Source organism: Cydia strobilella, chromosome 9 (assembly GCF_947568885.1).
Source record: "Cydia strobilella chromosome 9, ilCydStro3.1, whole genome shotgun sequence".
In the NCBI taxonomy this organism is placed as follows: domain Eukaryota; kingdom Metazoa; phylum Arthropoda; class Insecta; order Lepidoptera; family Tortricidae; genus Cydia; species Cydia strobilella.
The window spans coordinates 13470668-13476667 of NC_086049.1; the positions used below are offsets into that span (position 1 = coordinate 13470668).

Here is a 6000-nt window from a genome sequence, read left to right on the forward strand (position 1 = left end):
TTTAGACCAACGCTCGTCAATGAGTGAGAATAGCATCATTGATCTAAGTCTAGATATGTAATTTCTCCAGTACCGAGGCAAAGAGTCATATCTTATAAAAGTTTTAAAGTCACATAAGTTGTTTTAGCTTTGAAATGTATTATTCTCATTCACACTAAAGTGAATAGTGATACAAATTTTATTAATTAGAATTATTGTCTTCTTAGATATAGTTAAATCTAGCTGCAGTGCTGTACACGAGTTAATTTATGATTTAGATTTATCAATTTTGAGTACAAGTTTTTAATAAAATGTTTTCGTATGTCTTTTTTAGATCCAAAGGGTAAAAACGGGACCCTATTACTAAGACTTTGCAATCCGTCTGTCCGTCTGTTTGTCACCAGGCTGTATGTCATGAACCGTGATAGCTAGACAGTTGAAATTTTCACAGATGATGTATTTCTGTTGCTGCTATAACAACAAATACTAAAAAGTACGGATCCCTCGGAGGGGGAGTCCGACTCGCACTTGGCCGTTTTTTATTTATTTATTTAATAATCTTAATACATGTGTGCAGCAACCTGAAGACCTTGCTAGGCTTCGTGGAGGAGCTGGGGTGGTTGGAGTAGCGCTACCTCGTTTCACGCAAAATAGGCACATTGGATGTCGAGTTGCGGAAAATGCCCAGCAAAACTAACTAACTAACATGTGTGCATTACAAAGAAAGTCAGTAATAAATATCTACCCTAAATGTTAGATTTAGAAAATTATTTGGTCAAGACGCAGTAAACAATCAAATAAATAAAAATTAAAAAAAAAATGATAAGAAAACAGTCATTTTCTTCGCACCGGTACAAATGTTACTATATAATGTTTCAAATAAAGATATAAAATAATTTATACCGTACCATAAAACTCAATAACATGGAAAATCATGGAATTGCAGTAACCATTTTACAACTATTTATTCCTTACGGTTATTAACATAATAGTCATCGTTTTAATACATAATAGGACAATAAAAACAACGTCCTTAGTCGGGCCATATATAGTTACGTATAAATGAAGATAATGATAATGACTTATTAGAATTTAAACGTTTTTTAATGATTCCAGTTTTTCATATCCTTGGTAAATAGAATCATTAGAGAGATAAAAGCTTAATAATTTCAGTATGTTCTTATGGTATGACGATGCGGCATACGCGAACAGGTGGAAAATGTAATAAAATTTTACTGCTGATATAAATTTTGCGAATATACTTTTTTATTAATTTTGTAAGGGGAAGAAGAATCAATTTTAAGGTATTGCCATATGCGAAATTTCTCGACAATTGAGTGACATAGTGATAATAGGTAAGTATGTATAAAGCATATATATCATCAACCCAAATAAAACTATATAGTTTTGTATAACTTTGGACCTCACTTGGCGCCTACCTAAACATATTACGTTCATATCTAAAATAGTTATATTTGTTCATAGATATGACGATGATGATTCGGAGATATCAGTTTATACATTACTCAATTTAAACTTAACAGCCATTTGCCGCAATTTAAAACATAACGCACATGTCAACATCATTGCTACAAGTTGGCTGGATATTTTTCGCACTTGTATCGTTATGTACTAATATGCCATGGTTTTACTTGTTCTATAATACAATTGGTTTACATACATATAACAACGCTGTTTTAGGCTTATTAATTATTATAATATCATACATTGGTATATTCAAAATATATTTGAAAATCTTTATAGTAGATAATGTGTCATATGAATGTTATTGATTTAGAACTCGTATTTTATAATGTTGAACTTTTTTTTATTTTTTTATTTGGAAAGCAAACAGAAATAAGTGAGCAGGAGATGAGTTTACAAATACACATTAAGGACATTCACTTATTCCCTTAACAGCTCTCACTAAAACATGTAATGTAACGTAAATAACAGATAACTTACGTTTTGTAAAATTGTCTCCTCCCAAACGTGGTACCTGAAAAAGTGGAAAAAATCAATCCATGCTCCTTAAAAAGGGATGTTTAATATAAATTACAAAAACTAAAACAGTGCGCACCTACATTATAATTAATCTCGTTTACTAGTAGGTATGTATTCGATTTTATTTTGTGTCTTATTGACTGTACACATAGGTTCTTATATCGATAATTTATTTGTGTGGATAAATAAGCTAAATAAATAAATAGTCGCACACAATGAATGAGGAAGGCACTGGTTGGAGGAAGGTAGTAGTAGGAACTACAACAGTAAGCCGTGTGTTGGTTGATTTACTTTGCTTCCTTCCGCTTTGTCAAAAATCCGCGTCATCTATTACCTTGACGACGAGTCTGGCCTAGTGGGTAGTGACCCTGTCTGTGAAGCCGATGGTCCTGGGTTCGAATCCCGAAGGGCATTTATTTGTGTGATGAACACAGATATTTGTTCCTGAGTCTTGGGTGTTTTCTATGTATTTGTATATTATATATATCGTTGTCTGAGTACCCGCAAGCCTTCTTGAGCTTACTGTGGGACTTGGTCAATCTGTGTAAGAATGTCCTATAATATTTATTTTATTTATTTATTTATATATCTACAGGTGACCAAAAAATAAGGTGTCATTTTTTTTAGTGCGGCATATTGTTGATAACTTTAACAAACGTTTACGTTTTTGTAGATATATCAATGCTAAAGGAGAATATTTTGAAGATAATTCCTTTTTATAGTTAAATGATTGTATAAATCGTAGTTTTACTTTTTGATACCACTTTGTAAAATACTTTATTAACATGTTATTGGACCATCCTTATAAATTTATGCATCTCCACATCAGACCGCACTTATACAAAATTACTGCTACCATGAACAGATACTGAATACTTATTATTTATTATTAATCATCGAGTTTCTTGTTATCCCTAATAATATAAATAAGTGTCCCGTTATTTCCTAAATAAGTTACGCATGACATCTCAGGCAATTGGCCGAGCCAAATTACAACGACGCCGTATGTCACCCAGGCGGTCCTCGTTACTTTGGGGGTCAATAAACGACTCACAGGCTCATAAGTATTGGGGTTCCTTGGGAAATCTAAAAGTTTATTGAAAGAAGTTTATACAGATCATGAACTGTGACACGATCAGTATTTCTGCTGGTGATCTACTAGTTTAGGTATTATAGACCAGCAATCACCACACACAGCTTGGAAAAGCTCTCTTCCTCAAATGACGATTGGAAAATTGCATTTTATCCACAAGAGTGGCAAAGTAATATGATGCAAATTTTAAGTTGATTTCTCATGTTGGCTGGTAGAATTGACTTTGTGATAATTGTGATGATTTTGAATGTTAAATATTAAATTTATAAAATTATAACCCTGTAACCCTATAGCCCTTCCTCCTCCTCCTTCCATATAGTTTGCTGATGGATGGATTGACTTTTAAGTAATGACTTTGTATGATGAATATGTAATAGAATTCAATTGTATTAGATTTGTAATGGTTTACAGCTATCTATTTACCTCGCGTTGGTGTGGAAAAAATGTTATATTTCACTCGATAGCTAAGTTTGTTTATAAGTATTGGCAGAAGTTAAGTAACAACTTTGCCACCTTGTAAACAATAAGTATTACTAACCTACCAAATATTTTTCAAAACATGGTACACTTATGAGTTAGGACATGGCTTGCATAAAAACCTTGTCATCAGTATGACGCTAAATTATAAAAATCTATTATTTACTTAAATGGGACTTAATACTTGTGCATACTTAAGCTTAAGACGTTTAAGTAAATATTAATGCATGAAAATCGTGAAAGTGTAAGTCAGTGTATTAAAAATATTATATCTACTTAAACATAAAAAGATCGACCGCTCAATAAAAAAAATACCAATCTCTGCCGTCTATGCTCAGAACCAACTCGCGCTTTACTGAACTTTCCACGCAATAATCCCTAACAGTTACCCGGTTTTGCATAGATGAAATAAATCGATACCATTAATCTGGTTTAGCACAAAAACAGACACGTTAGAAGAAGCATTAATCTGGTTTAGCACAAAAACAGACACGTTAGAAGAAGCATTAATCGTTGTTAAAAAAGTAAATTAATGATTAGCAGGGAAGAGATAACGTAGACGGAACTAAGAAAAAACCGGCCAAGTGCGAGTCGGACTTGCGTTCCAAGGGTTCCGTACATTTCACAATTTAAACAATGTATTTTTTATGTGAAATGTGTTAAAAAATCCCGTGGGGGTCGGATCAAAAACTAAGCAATTAAGTCCGACTAACGCTTGTCTGCACATTTCTAATAGGTTTTCCGGTGATCTAAGGTAAAGATCTATTGTATGTATTTTTTCAAAATTTTTGACCCAGTAGTTTCGGAGATAAAGGGGAATGGTAATTTTTTGCCTATTTTCTTGAATAACTTCTAAACTATTTATCTTAAAATTATAAAAAAATCTCACAATGAGCTCTTTCATTTCATATGTAACACGATATAGTTTGTCAAACTTTATTTTTTAATTTTCTCATTTACCCCCCAATAGTGGCCCCCGTGTTTAAAATTAATTTGTTTACGTTACATGTCCATTTTTGCGTTACAAACTTACATATGTATACCAAATTTCAACTTAATTGGTCCAGTAGTTTCGGAGAAAATAGGCTGTGACAGACGGTTAGACAGACAGACGCACGAGTGATCCTATAAGGGTTTTAAATTTTAAATCCTAATCTATTTTTTATTCATTTAAAACGCTACTTAATATTGAGACATGTTGACAAGCTAGGGCTAAAAATGCCCTGTCTTGTGATGTCTGCGGATAGATCTTCAGTAAACACATGTGAGCCTAATTCCCATGAAGTATATTGACTGACAGTACCTATATAATATATCTAGATAATACGAGCAGATACGCTTTCCACGCTTTGGGACAGCTATTCTAGCTTATTTATATTCTTGTGGATTTACCAATTTTTTCACAGTTAAGTATAAAAGTATAAGCTACGTAATCTTATTAAATAATCGTTATTCATAACTTTCAATCAACAAAACAAATAGTTTAGCATAATTTGCTTCTCCGTCATATCTTCGTCAGTACCGTCAAATTAGATTAGTCATGCCATATTTATATTGTTTCATTCGATTTTGATTATTTTATGAGAATTCGATTTATATCTATCAGGCGGTCTAGCATAAGTTGCGTTCTCGCGCGCGACTCCATACATCTAGCGCGACTTCAAGTATGGACTCGCGCGCGAGAACGCAACTTATGCTGGCCGCCAGATAATATAAGCGTTTGTCTAATTTTATATAAATTCGTTTATAAAATACCTTTCGAATGACGCAAGGTTTTATTTTCTCTTAAAATATGTATATTTATGATGAAAATAACCATCTGTATTCGCTTGGATTTTAAAATGGAATTTAAAGTTGTTTACCATTTGCGTTTGAATCCTGGAAATGCTGCACTTCATATTCAGTTTCAAGATTAGAATGATCATCTGATTAACTTAAAATATGTAAGTGTTTAACAAAAGAAAAAAGATACGCGTAGCGTAGAGGCACTTGGGCGGCTTAAGAAAGATAAGATAAGATATATTTATTTGCAAAAATGTAGTGGTAAACATAGTTGGACAGTGGAAACATATAAGATAAGTAGTATCAAGACAGGTTTACACCTAATAAAGTTTGCTAGTGAATATCTATTTCATTTACAAGTCTAGAAATGGTTTCTTCAAGACATAGTAAAGAATAAGTTAGGTATTTACTTAAATGAAAGAAACGTGCCACTTAGTAAAATAACAAGTGGAAACCCGTGGTCTACCTGCTTACAAATCCAGGAAACGGGCATGATATACATATTTAGATATCATATGAATTAGCCTTCTAAATAGCAAAGAACTCGCAATCGGGCATTCCTATTTAAAGTTGTACCACAAATTTTTGTGTTACAATTGGGAATTTTTATATTATTTTTACTCAGAATCACGACCTTTTTCCATTTTTACTGAGAAAAAAGGTGT

At 32.6% G+C, this 6000-nt stretch overlaps 1 protein-coding gene across 1 annotated transcript in view; it reads right to left on the reverse strand.

The window, feature by feature from the left end:
- Window positions 1-1963, reverse strand: part of LOC134744408 (uncharacterized) — a 64736-nt gene extending 62773 nt beyond the window's left edge. Inside the window, exon 1 of the mRNA XM_063678218.1 lies at window positions 1945-1963. The gene's annotated coding sequence lies outside the window, so the exon portion shown is untranslated. The remainder of the gene's footprint in view (window positions 1-1944) is intronic.
- Between the last annotated feature and the right edge of the window lie 4037 nt (window positions 1964-6000).